The sequence below is a fragment of the Marmota marmota genome, unplaced genomic scaffold (assembly GCF_001458135.2).
Source record: "Marmota marmota marmota unplaced genomic scaffold, marMar, whole genome shotgun sequence".
Lineage (NCBI taxonomy): Eukaryota > Metazoa > Chordata > Mammalia > Rodentia > Sciuridae > Marmota > Marmota marmota.
In genome coordinates this window covers 13,141,911-13,160,710 of record NW_026000016.1, presented here as the reverse complement: position 1 = coordinate 13,160,710, position 18,800 = coordinate 13,141,911, and the positions used below count along the sequence as shown (strand labels likewise).

Sequence of the window (18,800 nt, the reverse complement as noted above, 5' to 3'; positions counted from 1 at the left end):
AGTACCTTCACAGGGGATCTCTGCATGATGCCATTCAGGCCACAGGCCACGGCCTGGCTTCACAGTTCAGCCTGTGATTGAAACTTCCAGCTAAGAATTCAGGAGGCCAGTCCAGCACTGCCACTTCTCAAAGATACCCAGGTACTCTTAGTTCAGTAGCAAACAGACACCAAAAATGAATAGTACCCACACTTTTGTGCTAAGATTTGACTTTTGTCCCATGGGATTTTCAGGGTACTTCATAATAACTTCTCCAAAGCAGTTGTTATGAACAGACTCCACTCCCTAATCATCTATCCTACATCTGCTTCCCACCTTCCCATGCCAGTCTTGCCCCCCAAAATGTTCCCTACCCTGTAGTCACATTAGAGAACACATCAAACTCTTCCTTAACAAACAGTGTCTCTTATTTCTTTGGAGTATGTGTCCCTAAGCCATCTCTCACCCCAAACCTCCACCTGCCACTGGCTCATCCTCACCCTTTACTCCACCTCTACTCAAGCATCAACCTCCCTTATTCACCAATTTAACCCTGTCCCTTGACTGGGGATCTCTGTCCTGAGTCCATTTCCCACCTCTCCCAATCTGAAATCACTTAATGTATTGCTGGATACTTGTTATCTGATTGTCTCCTCTCTGGATATTTAGCTACATGAAGTTCAGGGCCACTTCTGTTTTATGTACTACTGTTTCTCTAAGACCTATAATATATTAAATGCTCAACTGTCATTTGTTAAAATTTTACAACAGCTCAATAAATTTTGCACAGAAAAAAAGTGCATAAACATTTTTATCTGTCCTATATCAGTTGTCTTGGGAAAACTGTTTCTCCCTACTGGGTGCATCTATGCTCTACCACAAACTCTTGATTAAAACGTTTTATTTTATCATTTTGTTTTGTTGCTATTTAACTGTTTGAAACTTACAAGAGAAACTATTTTTGCAAAGATGGCTTGATACCAAGGAAACCCACAGAAATACTAATTCTACTACTACTACTACTTAACTTTTGAGCCTTAATACCTTTCAGGTATTGTCTTAAATAGTCATATTTCATCTCTTTAACAGTTCTTTGAGGAAATGTTAACATTCTAATTGACAGAGGCTGAGCCCAACTTGCCCAAGGTCATGCAGTGGAAACCAGCTTCTTCACTACTACACTATATTCTATCTCTTGTAAATGGAGACTAGGAGACAAGAAAAATGAGATATAGCTGTCTCGTCCTGTTTTGGAGCCAAACAAATCATTTTTAAAATTGTTTTTAGAAAAAGACTAAATTCATCCTTTCACTCTCTCTACCTGAGTCCAGGCAACTCCCTCCTTACTCCTCCCCAGGTGCCCCATCATCCTCCCAGTTCCCTAATCTCCCTCATCCATGTACCACGTGCTTTGTAATTCAGATCATGGTCCAGTTGTTTGCCTCCACTACCAATGTGTATAAGTAGAAACATTCACACATGTACACACTTGGAAATTCTAATACGGCATGCTCTCTTTAGCTTTTAGAAGTGAAAAGGTATGTAAGTCACCTAATTAAATAATTTCACCATACAAAATAAGGGCATAAAAGGGAAACAGCACCTTGGCCTTCCTAGAGATGCTAAAATGCATAACTTCTAAAAGTATAGTTCGAATCATTACAAAGTGACCAAAATTGAATGGAAAGTGTCCATGGAGAAAATAAGCAGACTGGCCAATATGTGCCTGCATCCCAATTTTCCTAATTGTATTCCTTCCTCCATTTCAGAAGTAGAGAAGTTGCCCTGGACTGTGCTACTGGTAAATGTGGGAAGCACTGGAAAATTGTGGTGAGCTGAGCAGGGGAACTATAAAGTCTATACTTTGTTGCTGAATTCTTAAAAACATATCAATGTCCTAATAATATGCTGCTGGGCATAATAAAAATGAATCTGAGAGTTTAAATTCTTATTAACTACCAAGAACTAAATGTGAAGGGGAGCCCAGACTAGTAAATAAAAAAATAGGAGAAAAAACCTTCAACTATTGAGCTGTGTGAGCCCAACTAAAGAGTAAGTAAATCATACATCCCTGAAAGGCCATGCTGATTTGTTTACTGCCATATGAGCCAACTGGCTTAGTTATACCAAAGGAGAATCAATTGTGATGGCCACACCAGTCTAATACACAAAAGACACTGACAAGGACCCAGCAGGATAGTCTAAGGAGGACCTATAGCCCAGATGGGAGACACCAGCCTGACTGAGGCAAGGAGGACACATCTGGTAAGTGGCAGGAGACAAGGCTAGGAAGGTAGAGGAGCCATGATCACAGGGTCCAAAATCAGGCCTGGTTTACCTGTGGTGTGGCCAGTAAGACACACATGTAGCAGGTCCCTAAAGAGGAAGGAGGCATGGTAGAAACTGTTTTAGGAATGTGGGTAAAATAACTGCCACCAATTTCCCTGATTTAACCTATGATAAAATGGGAAAGTGGTCAGAAACCAGATTATGAGAGGATTTTAGATGTTTGTTCTGAATACCGTAGGCAGGCAGGGGGAAAGGACCCTGCAGCTCAGGCTTATAAAACTACTACAGAAATAATAATGCTGCTCAGTCCTTCCTCAGCTTAAATCTGCAAATCCTTCTAAGTTCAGTCTAATACACAAAAGACACTGACAGACCCATAAAATAACAAAATGTAAATAGTGTTTTCAACAGTAAAAAAAAAGAAATCACTAGGTATATCTGGAGTGCATTTTCTACTTTCCAAAATGTTCAACTTGAAATCAAATGGAAATTAAATTAGCATATTTCCAAATGTGATGACAATTTTAACCATTAGGGATACCCTCAAGAATAATATTCACAGGTTGTTTTAAGCAGAAGACAGAATGGTCTTTTAATGTAGAACAGTATTGTATTAGAATATGCAATTAAGTAGCTCCTGCCCAAAGGTGAGGCTTCAAAGTGAACCAGAACCTTGGGAAACAGTCTTGAGAGAGTGCTCTCAGTGAACATCACTCACGGTAACTGAAGCCACTCTTCAGTCACTGGAACTATCCAGGTGTGGATTCTTTTAGCTTTCTTTTGACAAGTAGTGGATGAAAGCTCTGTCTTAAGGCTTTGTGGATGCTTTACAGCATCTGGAGACATTTTAATAATAGCTTAATTATATCATAAGAAATGTCAAAAAAGAAACATAAACAGAAAACTCTCCCTTTTCAGGAAAACAGACCACCATCAGATTTAGATTTCTCTCCACAGAAGATAAAGGTCTGTAAGCAGTGCTCCTTTAGGAGAACACCACATCAGCCACATCAAAGCAGGCACATGTCCTTTAGAAATTCAGAAGCAAGCGGGAACTAAGCCCCAGATGTGAGCTGCCTTTTGCATGTCTAAAAGCACTTCAACTTCTAGCCCTAAGACCAGGGAGAAGCAGGCAAGGCCCACATCCCTGGCAACAGACTCAGCAACAGCAGCTCTGCATGCTCCTTGCAGGACCCCCTTCTCCACTGTGAAGGCAGCTGCACCTCCACTGTAGACAAGACAGCCTTGTGCCATTTTCCTTGGGTGAGAAGCAGTGCTGCCTGAGCTGTCGCAGAAATGAGGAAAAGCAAAGTCTGTCTCCACTGTATGTGAAAGTTCAACTTTTACAATTTTGCTTAAATAAATCTTTAAGTTTCTCTCCTAAATCAATGAATTGGTATTAAAAGGAAAAATCTTCAAACTCAGGACAGCCATAAAAATAAATAAAATAAATAAAAACACAAGGAGGGAAACAGTATTTCTACTTCAGTAGGAAATGCTGGAGTTTTTCCTGTATACAGCAGCCTATGGATAAGCAATCAGTTCAACAGATATACTTATTTCTCTTTTTTTAAAAAAAAATGTTCCCCTGATTTTAGAAGCAAAGTGCTAATTATACAAAACTGGGAAAAAGAGAAAAGTATAAAGAAAATAAAATGCCACCAATGACTATACTACTAAACATATTCATATTTTAACATATTTCCTTTCAATTAATATGAATATATACCTCTTTTAATTGTTAAGGAAAAATTAAGATTCACACTGAATAGACAACTTATTGCATTTGCAAACATATCACCTATAATAGAATACTTAATTATTTTGTAATATTTCATTATATGGATGTGTTAAAAATGACTTAATATTCTCTATTGTTCTATTCAAAATACAATTGATTTTAATGTAACAAAGGAGAAAAAGACTACTGTTTTGATTTTCAGCATCCATACTGTGGCTAACCTTTAAGACACTACCCACTCTCCAAGTTTAGTGGGATATCAAAAGGAACCATAAGGTAATTCAAATCTGAATTTCAGTTATCCTAGGCCTTACCACTCACATATCTGTGTGAGGCTGAATCTTCTGCATATGCTGCAACCAAAACCACCCACCACACAGACTGAATACAGAAGAAGGTATGGGAAGACAACTATTTTCTATTAAAGCTGATTATAATAAAACAGGCTTCCCAAAAGGAAAACAGTACTTTTTTCACTAAATTCTTTTTGACTTGGAAAACAGTTTTCATTTTTAAAAAAACTATTAAAGATCTGCACAAATATCCATACTTGTTTTATTTTGTTATTCTGACTCATAGGAACTCTGAGATAAGTGATGTGTGAGCTGTTGTGTGATCATTTGTTATGCAGCAATAGGTAAGTAGTGCAAGTTAGAAAGCAGGACAACCAAGTTTAACTGAGTTTAACCAAGGGGAGAGGAGAGAAGGTAGCAGCTAAAGGAGGAGGTGAGGCTTGGTTTGCCACTGTTAGTTCTGTTCTGCTTGGATCCTAAGATGGAGGGGAACCAGAGCCCATAAACACTAAGAGAAGGAAACACCAGCACAGAGAGGTTGAAACAGGTGAGAAAGGATGGGGTGGAGAAGCTGATTTTTAGAAAGTGAGAGGGTTCCTCTTTCACTTATATAAACAGAAAAATGCAGATTTTCAAAGGGGCCATGGGTAGGAAAGACAATGGCGTCATCTAACCATCTATTTGTGATAGAAAGATCATCTGCTGAGAACCACAGACAAGGAGAAATGGGGCTGAGAATGAGACTTGAGAGTTAAGAAGTGCCAAGAAGGTTGAAAAAATCATTATGGAGAGAGAGTGTGATAAGGAAAATGTTTATTTCCAGGAAGTATTGAGGCTGGTGGGTAGGAACAGGATTTTATAGAGGAATCTATGTAACTTTCTCTGGCAGGACTGGGCCATCAGATACAGGCATGTGTGGGCGGCCCAACCCTCCAGGGCTGGCTTGAACCAAGACAGCAGACAGAGGTGTGTCAGTGTGTTGACAAGGCACAGCTAGAGTGCTGGCCATGGAACTGGACATGTGGAGCAGGTAGGGATATACGTGTGGGGGGAGCAAGGGGCTGGAAACCAGCCTGTAGGGCAAGAACCTATTCGTTAGGTTGAATAAAACTTAAGGACAGACTGTGAATTTCAGAGCAGAAGCAGTTCCTAATATTATCAAGAGCTGCAATAATGATTCTTTAGGATGATCCACTCAACATGGTTTGGGCACTGAAAGTCCCATATCCTGAGCAATCCTTCACTCCCAAGACTGCTCCAGCACCCACTGAGTTCCAGGTAAACTGAGGCTGCGGGTCCTCCAGTTCTGGCTAGACTCGAATCACCCTGTGAGCTTGAACAAACATCTGGAGCATTAGGCTATAATTCAGTGCCAGGTGTTCAATAAATGAGGATCCAGGACCAACAGAGGATACCACTGAGGAAAAGAAGACACAATATGATTGAAATGAGCCTGAAAGAAGCAGGGAGTAGGAGAGGAATGATCTGAATCATTTCTTGCCTCCAGACTCCAGAGTACTCCCAGGGGTGGGAGATGGGGCACTCTCCACTCACAAGGCTGTCCGGATAGCAGCAAACTCAGAAAGGCTTTTAGGTAGGACTAAGAGGGAAGACGCTCAGGGAGAAGACAGGAGAGCTGGCTGATCAACACAGAGCAGAAGAGGAACACAAGTGGAAGGGCCTGGAAGAACAGGGAGTGCATGGGGACAGAGGGGAACACATAGAGCTGTCCTAGGAGCTCTTAGGGATGGGGGAACCCAAACAGGAGATGATGGTGGGAAGGACACAGAGCAGATGGAGGAGGGCTGCACCCACATGATCTGGGGGACCACTGGTTGGTGATGCAGTAAATGGCATCTACCAGGGATCTGGTGTCCCTCACTGTCTGTGGGACATAAAGCATAGCCATATTTCAACACACTGGAAACTGCTATTTGGTGAAAAGACAAATTTATCCCGGAGAAAAGAGGAATTTTCTAAGCTTGGGAATTCACTCCTTGGTCCTCATCTAACCATCCCCACCTCTTGGAACTCTATTCTCCTATGTCTGCTTCACACATCAGCATCCTCTTTCTCTTTTTATTCAACCTTTGTCCAACCCTGAGTATCCTTAAATCCCTCATCTTTCACTAATGACGTGTTTGGCACGACGGAATCCAAAAAATTCTCATAGTTTTACAGATATGACAACTGCCAGTAATAGAGAAATACAGAGTGTAGACAATATTTCTTGACAATAAAAGCCAAAAGGAAAAAGATTCAAGTTTTCACATACCCGTGGAAAGAAAAGGAGGGTATGTATTATGATGAGTTGTATTTTGTACTCTTATAATTTGCACTGTGTGTTTGTGCTTATTTGCACAGATGTACATATGTTAAGATTGTACCATCTGGTAATTTGTCTTAGGGAAACTATAAAGACTCAACAATAAAACATTATTCCAGGAAAAACTTTTTAGGAAAAATATATGCAGTACTTTCAGCTGAGTTTTGGGCAAGATGGAAATAGTTCAGTCAGCCTGGGGGTGCAGGGCCCTAACCTAACACAGAGGTGGAGTAAGCTCACAGGTCAAGGGAAAGGTAAGGCACATCAGGGGCCCTCTGCCTCCTGGGGTCCTCGATCTCCTGTCACATAGCCAAGTTCTTTCTCCTACCCCTCAAGGCGGGGTCCTGCTACCTCTCACTTGTGCGCTCATGGTTTCCCTTGGTCCTGGGGAAGCACATGTCCCCACCTCAGCCCACAACCATCCAGGCAGGCTAGACAAGCAGAAAGAAGCATCACAAACCAGAACACAAAAAATGGAACAGAAGTGCCACCTGCTAAGTCTATTTTCTAAGGGTTATCAATAAATATTTATTAGAAAATGACTGTCATTAGCTACAGAAAGAAAATATATTCTTTTTAAAAAATATTTATTTTGGGGGCTGGGATTGTGGCTCAGCAGTAGAGTGCTTGCCTAGCACGTGCGAGACTCTGGGTTCGATCCTCAGCACCACATAAAAATAAATAAATAAAATAAAGATATTTGTTAAATTTTATTTTTTAGTTGTAGGTGGACACAATACCTTTATTTCATTTTTTTGTGGTGCTGAGGATCAAATCCAGGACCTCACATGTGCTAGGCAAGCATTCTACCACTGAGCCACAACCCCAGCCCCAAGAAAATATATTCTTTATAAAGAGTTCACATGTTAAGCCAGTGTTTCTTAAGAAGGCATTTATCACTGCTATTGAAAATTTTATTTTTATATAAATAAATATAAATGCATGCAAGGTAGATGATTACTTAATGTTAATGAGAGTAACTCATATTTTTTCTCAAGTGAAAAGACATTGCAAATGTACCTACCTTAAATATATATATATATACATATATATATATAAATCTATTTCTCTAGATCAACATTATATTTCCACCAAATGTTTGTGCACACTAGACCAGGCAGAAAAGTGGGTAAAAGTGTATGTAGCAGGAAAACTCAAAGCCCCATGAAATTATTACACCAGGATGAAGGAAAACATCAAAATCCCTTTTCTTATTAGACAGATATTAACAGGGGCTAAAATACCACTGCCATTGTGGATGCTGAAGACACTCTCCTGATACCATCAAGCAGTAAAAAGCAGTGGACTCAGGGAGCAGCAAAGCGCTGGGTTGGGCTCACTTGGGTTTTTGTTTTTTGAAATATCTACAACTACTAGGGAGAAGGTAAAGACAATGAGCAAAACAATTTCAAATCAAGTGCTATTTTGCTAATATGCAGCAGGACTTGGTCATCTTGGGATACTAATGCAAAAATTATCATAGATTGGGTATTTTAAACAACAATAGTCATATCTCACAGTTCTGAATGATGGGAAGTCCAAGGTGAAAATGCCAATAGAACCAGCATCTGGTGAGGACCTGCCTTCTGGCTGGCAGCTGTCCACTCACTGTATCCTCGTGTGATGGATGGCAGAGGGACAATAAGCACTCCATCTCTTCTTCAAGGGCACTGTTGCCATTCACAAGGTCTCCCCCACTCATGACCTAATCACTTCCCAATTCCCATCTCTTAAATGTCATCACACCAGGTTTAGGATATCAACATACAAATGGGGAGCATAAACATTCAGACTATGACAAAGCACTTCAAAATATATCTCAGTCCTATGACCATCACTGGATAGTCACATTTTACTGGAAATGGAAATTATCAAAGAAAACACACAGTTGAACCATCAGGATCCTAGACACTTAAAAGCACGAGTAATATAATAGAGATATAAGATTTTTTTAAAAAAACAAGCAAAGGGCAACTCATCCCTGGTTTGTGAGGCATGGTTGGACATTTGAAGAAAACATAGGGAAAAAAGAATTGGCACACTACTGTAAAAGACACAACCTATTATTAAAGCTCTCTTCCTGGCGAAGACATAATACCTGATACTCAGTATCACAAGACTAAGTTCACACAATTTCTAATGAATGACTAGATTATTTAGCAGCCCACAAGAAGACCCCAGCATTTATACTTAGCTCATATACACATTCTGTTTTTTCTGTTTTAATCATAAATGTTCAAGGTTTTGAAAAGTCATCGTTTAGCAAGGGAAAATCTTGCCTAGGAAATACTTCCACACCTGTCACCTACCAGGCTTTTACTAACAAAATGTTAAAGATCTAATTCTTAAGAGATTTGCAAGCAACAAATAAAAGGATCAGAATAAGAATATACCTCCTTACAATGGTAGTTCCTCAGAGTGGTGAAGCAGTCCTTGGCTTTTCTTGATACATACTCTTTCTGGAAATCAAACAGTCAAGTTCAAAGAGAGAAGCTGAAGCAACTTCAGAAAGCAGGAACTCTGTGCAACTGAATGACCTCATATGGCATGGAAACTAGAGCAAACGATGAAAACAAACCATACCAATTCTGGTACCAGTTACGACCCTTCCAGACCCAGGGAACACGCTGTCTCCAGAAGCAAAGTAAAATTCAGTTGCACATAAAAAATCAGTTCCTCTATTTGAAAGCAAATACCCTCCATAGGAATTAACTAAAATATTTATGAAAGCTAATTAATGCCCACAATAAAAAATTAAAAAAAAAAAAAAAAAGATCTATGGACTTTCCAGTGTGAAAAAAAAAAAAAAAAAAAAGCTAATTAATGTTTACAAAGCAGCTCCCTCACTGAGGGCTGTGACAATATATGGTGTATGCAACAAGTCAGACCCACTCTCCAGCCCTGGTTTTTTGCGATTGACTTGCTTCACTTAGCATTATATTCTCCAACTTCATCCATTTGCCTGCAAATGCCATGATTTTATTCTCTTTTAATGCTGAGTAATGTTCCATTGTGTACATATATCTCATTTTTTTAATCCATTCATCTACTGAAGGGCATCTAGGTTGGTTCCATAATTTAGCTAATGTGAATTGTGCTGCTATAAACATTGATATGGCTGTGTCCTGTAGTATGCTGTTTTAAAGTCCTTTGGGTATAAACTGAGGAGTGGGATAGCCGGGTCAAAGGGTGGTACCATTCCCAGTTTTCCAAGGAATCTCCGTACTGCTTTCCAGATTGGCTGCACCAATTTGCAACCCCATCAGCAACATATGAATGTACCTTTTTGCCCACATTCTCGCCAACACTTATTGTTGTTTGTATTCTTAATAGCTGCCATTCTGACTGGAGTGAGATGAAATCTTAGAGTAGTTTTGATTTGCATTTCTCTAATTGTGAAATATGAAATGAATTGGATTCTGCCATCATGTATAACAAATTAGAATAAATAAATAATTTAAAACAAAAAGATGATGGTGTTGGGAGGTGGGGAACTTTTAGAGGGAATGAGGTTGTAGGGATAGAGACTTCAAGAGAATGAGATTTCTTTCCTTTAGAAAAGAGACTTGAAAGAGACCCCACCACCACCCCTTCCAACTTGTGAAGTCAGAGTTAAGAGACTGAATCTGACTGCACCTTGACCTTGGACTTTCCACCCTTTAGAACTATGAGAAATAAATCTCTTTTGTCACAAGCCAAAAACAAATGTCAATACAAAACCTTCTTTCAATCAGGAAAAGTTCATTAAGCAAAGTGGTAACACCTTTGCCTCCAAAGCACAATATATGACTACTCCTTTAACATTCAATGCTGACTCTAAGCATGAACCTTCACTCCCCATTGACATGGAAGGTCCCTGAGAGCAAATACTCTGTACGCTTATTTGTGCCCACAATGCTATTTTCCTAAGGAGTTTAATAAACATTAGTAAACTTAATACATTCCACAAACTCAATCCAACTATAGTCACCTGTTTTTACTTTGCCAAAACTCTTGATTAATTTTCTCAAAATTAAAAAGATGATGAAAAAAAACTAAAATAAACAAGTTTCTTCCCTATCATAGATACACATTTTCTGTTGAGATTCTTAAATAATATCACTGGCTTATAAATATGACAAGTCCTCACTGGGGAAAAAGAATCCATCTCAGACAAGCTCAGAGATGGGATCTTGCCAAATTGTGTTCACTTTCTGGTCCCATTTATAGAGTGACAGTAGTCACAGCTTAGGTCACAGCTCCCACAGTCAAGAAGCTACTCCGAAGACAACAAAACTTCACAAACTGCACCTTGATCACAGGGGAAAAAATCATTTAAAAACTCCTGTTCAACAAAAGAAAAATACAACCATGTTAGAAGAGACTGAAATAAAGAAGAATGGAGATGAGAAATATGTGTATCATGCCTGATAAATCACTGCAGAGAAGAGGCAATGACGGAATAAAAATTCAGTCTAAAGAAAACTGCAATTTAACTCACCTGCAGTTTACAACTACCTAAAGCAAATAAACTGATTTTTATAAGATGTTTCTTTAATTTGCTCCCCAAATAGTTACCAATTTCACACTCCAACTTTGAAAACCATGTGTATCTATTTTTTAATGTGGTACTGGGGATGGAACCCAGGGCTCTCCAATGCTAAGCATGCACTCTACCACTGAGCTATGCCCCAGCCCTGAAAACTAACGACAATGTCAACTTTTCCAAGGTAGGTTCAGACATTTAAGCACCATTTGCAAACAGCCACAGCAACTAATGGGATTCTTTGAACAAAGGAAGGCACTAAGATACTGGATTAAAAAAAAAAAAAAAAAAAACTGTAGTCCTTTGGAAATACTAATGCTTAAACAGTTATATTTTAATACTCAAAAACCAGTTATCTGGTTTGCCTGAAACACTCATACTGAAACCATTTTGCTGAAAAGTAACCAAAATCTCATAAATGGAATAAACCAGATAAAACCAGTGAGAGATTCATATGGAAAGGGTACTGTGATTAATTACAAATTCTCACCTCCCTATCCAGCTAGTACCAATCCTAAAATTACTACCCTGTGCTTATCAGCCAAAAAAATGGAAATTCTACCTAAGCAAACACAGAAATTCATGTCAGTAGAATTACCCAAATTAAAACCTCAAAAGGGCAACAGAATTTCAAAGCCAAATTGCTGCTTAATACCTCATATTAGGAGATGAGAGGAGATAAAACTGCTTTGTGCTCTTTGGTACTTTCCTTAAAATAAAAGTCATATAAGCAATTAGGTAAATAAAATAAAATTATAAAGTCAAAGTACTCTTCTGAAGAAACAGCAAAAGTCAGAATAGTAGAACTACATAATTCCCAGATCTGAGTATTAAATATGTTTTGAGCTTCACAGTAGTCAGAACCAAAAAAGTTACATGTTCTCAGTAAAATGATTAGCATTCCATTTTCCCAAGGGAAAGAAAAAAAAATATCATGGCATGATAATCTAAAATAAGTTTCCCACATTGAACCCAGAATAAGGAACAATGTGCTCCATGTGCACAAGAAGAAGGGCAAAGGCATAGGCCTTTAATTTATTTTAATTCACTGAAAAGAAATGCTAACTGGGGGACTGTGTTGTGGCTCAATGGTAGAGTGCTTGCCTGGCACGTGTGAGGCACTGGGTTCAGTCCTCAGCACCATATAAAAACAAATAAATTAAATAAAGGTATTATATCCACAAACTACTAAAAAAATTTTTTTAAAAAAAAAGAAATGCTAACTGGATCCCCATATTTGGATTCCCAGGATCCTAACTTCATAAGCAAGATGAAACTTGAAATAATGTAGTCTTTAGAATTTCTTCCCAAATATCATTTCCTTCTGCCAGTTTATTGAGAAGACAAAGGATTCAGCTATCCTCAGAGGTTAAAACCTCTTACTCTGTGTTGCTGTGGGGAGATGAGAAGCAGTGTGACTGAAGGACACCTGTGTTTACAATGAACTTCACCAAGAGCAAAACCAAATCTCTACCTCCAGGCCAGGCATGTCCAGATCACTGTTTCATGGGATTCATGTTTGAGTGGCAGGCCAGGGCAGAGGAAGGCACCCCAAAACAAAGGTCACACAGCTATTTGCAGTGTCTCTGGTGAAGTGCTAAAAGAAAAACAAAGTAGAGTCAAAGGGCTGGGCTCACACAGGTGCCAAGAGGCCTCTGCATGTTGGTAAGAGCTTTCCAGAGAGGAATCTGCAGAACCCAAAATGTCTTGGACAGGCACTGGCTTGACAGTTTAGGGAAACCACAATGGGTCAACCAACATGGGTGCAGCTGAGTACAAGGAGGAAAGTGTTTGGAAATGGGAGGAAAGGGAGAATGAGTAAGACCAGCTTTGGACTCACCCCACAATTGTAGGAGCAATTAAGTCAAGAATTCCAAGATACTGAATGTACTAGAAACCAACTCATCTGAAAGATTCTTAAAGCAATGCCCTGCCACAGCCTTATCAGGCCATCAGGATGTTCCCAGGAAACATCTAACTGTGCCTGGCATTGCTCTGACTGAGAGGAGAGAATAAATTGTGGCCATAATTCTAGGAGACAATCCTAAAAACAGTACCAGAGCTTCAAGACAGACACTATCAATAACATACCCACATTCTTTTAGTGTTTTATTGAATGCTCACTCTATGAAGATCCACAGCTAATGCAACTGTAAAATTCATCAAGGGCACTATTATTAGCCCCATTTTACTGCTAAGGAAACAATCAGGCATGTAACTCACTTGCCCAAGATCACAAAAGTAGTGAGCTACAGTTCCTGAAGGTGGGTGCAAGCAATCTAATTCCAGAGTCAAATAACATTACTTGTCAAATTTTTTTTTAAAGATGGTATCTTGCTGAGTTGCCTTGGCTGGCCTCAAACTTATAATCCTCCTGCTTCAGCCTGCCAAGTAGCTGAGATTACAAGGCGTGTGACATAGAACCAGTTACTACAACTCAATTTAAAGAAAGTGGTAAGAAAAATTATTCATCTCTCAGAAGTTACCCAGATTAGAGAGGGGAGGACAATCCTTTTCCATTTAGCTAATAAGAGAGCCTACTGTTTAAGAGCCAGAAAGCAGGAGGACTCTTCATGGAGCTATATGTAAGTCAGAGCTAAATATACTGCAGAGAACCCACTCATGTTACTGACAAGTGACATGAAATGTGGAACTACAGCACAGACCACAGAACTCTGAAAAAAGGACACAAACGCACCTTCCCAGGCACACAACCACCATTTGCCAGCTGTCCATCTACGTTTTTATGTATATATTTTTAACCTATGGGAGATCACAAACATGCAGCACAGCTAGTTCTCACTTTGTTTTGTTTAGAATGGGGTCGAGGAAGTTGTGGCCGGACATGTCACCCCACCCAAATCATAAAGATAGGGTGGGTGGGGACAGGGGATAAGAACAGGCTCAGCCCAACCAGTGTGTGCATTACTTTCCAATGTCAGCTGCTGTGAAGGAAGTGGAGAAGTTCACCACTGAAAGGAAGCTACAGAGGCAGAGAAAGAAGCCCAAGTTCATCCACCACAGAAGGGTCTGCTGTACTTCAACCTTTCTGGGATACTCCAGCTACTACCAGAGCCACTTCTTGGGATCTGCGCAGGGGTCATGCTATTAAGTGCAGACAAAGCTTCCCCTTCAAGGATCTGCTATCATTTATGTGTGTGTTTCAAGGTAAATCCTTAGAAAAAAGGGTTTTGAGTTTAGGAAACAGACTAAAATGATACAAAAGTAGAGGTAAATGCTGTCTTTTGAAAGGAATTCACAGCTACTCTGACAGATCCTAGATGCTGAACAGACTGGCCAAGGAGGCCAAGCAAAGTGACTTTATGAAGACCACCCATCCCCATGGAAATACACAGCAAGCCTAAGTCTGAATCCAGTTAGTAGATCAGTGCTGGGCTCAGAATGGCAGCAATTACTTATGTAGAAGTACTTACTTCCTGAAGGACCTACAGGGAACACAGAGACTAGGATGACAGAGTTCCTGTCCTCAGAGTTTCCAACATGGAAAACCATAGTGCTTAATCAAGTGACTACAGGAAAAGCCCAAGATGGAAAAGCACTCTCCAGATGACAGCTATGCCTTCTCAACCCCCTGCATTCAAGTCCCAGAGCCTCTCGGTCCATTTCACTAGGAACAAAGGAGTCCAGACACTATGATGGCCTACAGATGCTAGTATCCAAATAAAACAGTTAGTGTGGAAATTCAAGGAAGAACCTCAGCTCTCCCTTCCTTTAAGGAAACAAGACATGCACGTGTGGTGCTCTCTGCAATGACATTAGCTCCATGATGGCACTCTGGTCCCTGGACCCCACCTTAGCAAGCTTCACTCCCTCACATAACATTTTTGGGGAGTCAAGGAAAATAAGACTTGCCAAGCTACCTCTAACCAGGCTAACAAGTGAAAGAAGGAGAAGCTCCTTCTCCTCCTCTCCCCCACACCGTTCTCTCATCAGTCCCTGCCACAACACTTTGGTGAAGCTACTGTACTCTGGGGAGCCTCCAGGAAAGAAGACTACCATCTCCAAGGGACTCAAGGCAAAGATATACAATTACAGATGCTGCAATGTGCCAAGTCCACAGCAGTTGACAGTATTAGCTTACCAAAACAGTCATATAAAATATGAATCAAGAGAAAAAGTTCTGCAAAGTATAATGCAGAATATTTAAGTTCAAACAATAGTAATCAGAGAAAGCTGCCAAACTTCTCCCATGAGACAGGTAAACCTTGAACTCAGTATAGACTCCCCTTGTTGGTCAAAGCTTCAGTCACTTGTGGTAGTGCAGGCCTGTAATCCCAGTGAGGTGGGAAGTTGAGGCAGGAGAATTATGAGTTCAAGGCCAGCCTCAACAACTTAGTGAGATCCTGACTCAAAGCAAAAAAAAAAAGGGCTGGAGGTGTAGCTCAGTGGTAGAGCACCCCTGGGTTCAATCCCCATACCACACACACACACACACACACACACACACACGAAAAAATATCTTCAGTTAGGAGCTTCATTCATGCACAAGCATACAAGTACTTCTACAACCAAGTACATGTATGTAGAATGGCTGTGTTATTTACCAACCACAGCAGGTCACTTTGTGAGAGTGGATGAAGGCTCAGTCAGTAATTACACCTGGACTAGGTTCATCCCAACAAAAGAAGTGGTGTGCTCTCCCTGGCTGTCCTCCTGCCACTGACAGCTGACCTGCTTGCTTGGAAGTGTGAGGTTGCCCTCACCCAAAAATCAGTTCCTGCATTAAAGGAGCCCACAAAGCAACAAACCAGATAGTCAAGAACACTTATTCAGCATCACTGTCCACTCCTGATTACTGGTGACCTCCTGACCTGATTTTCTCATGTCTACTAGTTTAGATTCCTGACCCACACATTGTCACTTCTACCACTCAATCCTCCTTATTTCCAGTTCTGGGCCATTAAAGATATACCTTCTCTACAGAAACATGCCAGCCCATAGACTCTAAATCTCTGCTCATTCTGGCCAGTGCTATTTGTGTCTACCCCAAAATTCATGTATTTAAGCCCTAACCCCCAAAGCAATGGGCCTTTTTCTCCAAATGCCCAAAGCAATGGCATTTGGAATTGGGGCTCTGAAAAAGTAACAAATTCCTAAAACAGGAGCCCTCATGAATGGGATTAGTATCCTTAAAAGGGACGGGAAAGAGAAGGTCCCTCTTACCACTGAGGAAACAGCAAGAGGGCCATCTACACACTAGGAAGCAGGCCCCACCCTGAACCCCTCAAAACTTTAATCTTAGCTTTCTTAGCCTCTAAACTGAGAAATAAATGGTGGCTATTTACACTACTCAGTCTTTATTTTTTATAGCACCCCAAATAACTAAAAGCAACCCATACCTTTGCATGCAGAGGTGTCTCCTCCATTCTGCAATTAGAATTTGGACAGAGCTCCAGTTTGGGCCCTCTACCCCTACCCTCCCAGCCCATCTCTATATTCTACCAATGCTTATAACTTCAGGAGCAAAAGGCCCATGCAATGATACCAATGAAACAGGCATCCACCCCAAACCTGGACCTAATTCTTTCTAACTGAGTCCTAATGGAACTGAGTCTCCTACTGGGTCAGCATGTCAATAATCATGTATGACATCATATTGAGATACCAATTTAGGGGGAGCGCACACAAGGTGGGCACTAATATTTGTTAATACTTGTGTTTTAGCATGGTGACACAGTGTAGGGATGAGAAAACTTGAGCTCACAGAAGAAAAGAGGGAACCACATCTATGCAGCATAACATTCATATTCTTTCTAGTATACCCATGTCAGAACTAATAAATAACATACAATTGCAAAAGCCCATAGTCCTGGCATGTAAGAAGCAATCTTTATGGAAGCAATCTTCCATAAATGGGGGAGATTTTTGTCTTTATTCTCCTTAATTTATAGAATTATAGTCTCTCATGTTTATTTGGAAAGAATGCATATATTATTCAATCATAGGAAGATGCTTAGTCCTAGAAGTCAAAATGTAGACAACAGCAACAGTCAGCAAAAATAGTTCTTATCCATTTAAATAAATGTCTAAGCCTTTGTTTATGACATAAGTAACTATTTTTAATGCTTAATGCTTTTTGGACTTTCTATTAGTATGAACAAGACTTTTTCTTAAACACACATCAAACAAAAATAATGTTTTAGGGTGGCAGAATTTTAAACATTCTTTTTTGTTTTCTCTCTCTCTACAATAAAATTCTTGCCATCATCCTGGTAACTAGGAAGTTCTGTTTCCTGTTCTTGTTTTTATTCTTTTGTGGTGACAAGTGCCAGCATGTGGGGTAGATAGGTGGGGTGAGGCAGGATCAGTGAGAACAAGGGGAACTCTATTAAGTGAGAAGTCAAGAAAGTTCTAGTCCCAGACATGCACTAAGGCACCTCTGTCTGTGTAACTCAGCAGTCCCAGATTTCAGTTTTGTCTGCAACCTCAGAATATATAAACTCAGTATTGCACTCAATCTTATTACAATTACTGAAGACTTCAATTATGGGTGCATTACTAGAGTGACACACTTCAGAGAGATCACGGGATGTGATTAGAAGACTACCAAATGAATCATCCATGAGTTAAAAAAAATTATCTCCATTTAAAAAGCCATATTAATCCACATGATGTTAGCAGAGAGCACCATCTGACAATTATTCCAAAGCAGCTATAAATAGGCAGTTTTTGAAATTAGTCAACTCTGTTCTATGGTTCACCATTAAGCACATGTATGCAACATGTTCTGGGCTGCGTGCAAGCTGTTTAGTTTCTAGCGTAAATGAAATAGAAGGAAAAAAAACAGACTTGGTACCAAGATTCACATATTTCAGCTGTAAGTACGAAACAGGAAGCACATGAAGAACTGCAACTTGGAGACGTTTAAAGCAAACAAAACAAACCTCCTCTGGGCCTATATATGTATAGCTGCAAAACCAACTGTTTATTTTATCACAAGTTGTTTAAAATCAGGGATCAGAGTACAAACCACGTGGAAATTATTGGGGTCTCCTGGTTCTCCCCCAACCAGTATGCTCATTTAATATAGGTAACTAGAAAAAATGCCTCTGGGCCAGCACACTGGGTTCTCTATGGGCAGCAGGAATAAAGAAAAGGAGGGGGGCTTAGGAAACAAGAGGTTAACCCTCAGAAAAGCAACACCAGCCACCTCTTCCCATTGCCAGAGGGCATCTTCTCTCAATTCCTCCCCAGTTACCTGACTTTAGGAAATCTCAACTCCAAGAGCAGGGGAGAGAACAGGAGAGAAAGTATGGGAGATCCCAGATTCCTCCACTATCAACTTCTCAGTGATGTTTTCAAGTATTTGAAGGACAAATAGTGATTTTTTTTAAAAGACTAATCAAAGAAAATGTTTAAACTTTTGAGTTCACATGGGGCACTTATCAAAAGAAAATAGCAAACCTGCTTCTCCATCTTGTAAGACCTGAAGCATCCATCACCTGAAAGTTTTTTTAAGACTAAGAATCCAAGTGAAATAACTAAGTATTTAAATAATTATTCTAGGTAATACATTACTTCCCACCCACCTTATTTATAATAGATTAGAGCTTGCAGTTTAAAAAAATATATATAAACACACACACGTATATATATTCATTTTACATCTAAAATATATATCTTTTG

At 39.9% G+C, this 18,800-nt stretch overlaps 1 protein-coding gene across 2 annotated transcripts in view; it reads right to left on the bottom strand.

Moving 5' to 3' along the window:
- Positions 1 to 18,800, bottom strand: part of Fam107b (family with sequence similarity 107 member B) — a 195,213-nt gene that overhangs the window by 40,085 nt on the left and 136,328 nt on the right. Inside the window, exon 1 of one of the 2 annotated variants that reach the window (XM_015483513.2) lies at positions 12,628 to 12,755. The exons of the other annotated variant lie outside the window; for it this stretch is intronic. The gene's annotated coding sequence lies outside the window, so the exon portion shown is untranslated. Of the gene's footprint in view, positions 1 to 12,627; positions 12,756 to 18,800 lie in introns of those variants that run through there. 2 annotated transcript variants of the gene reach the window in all.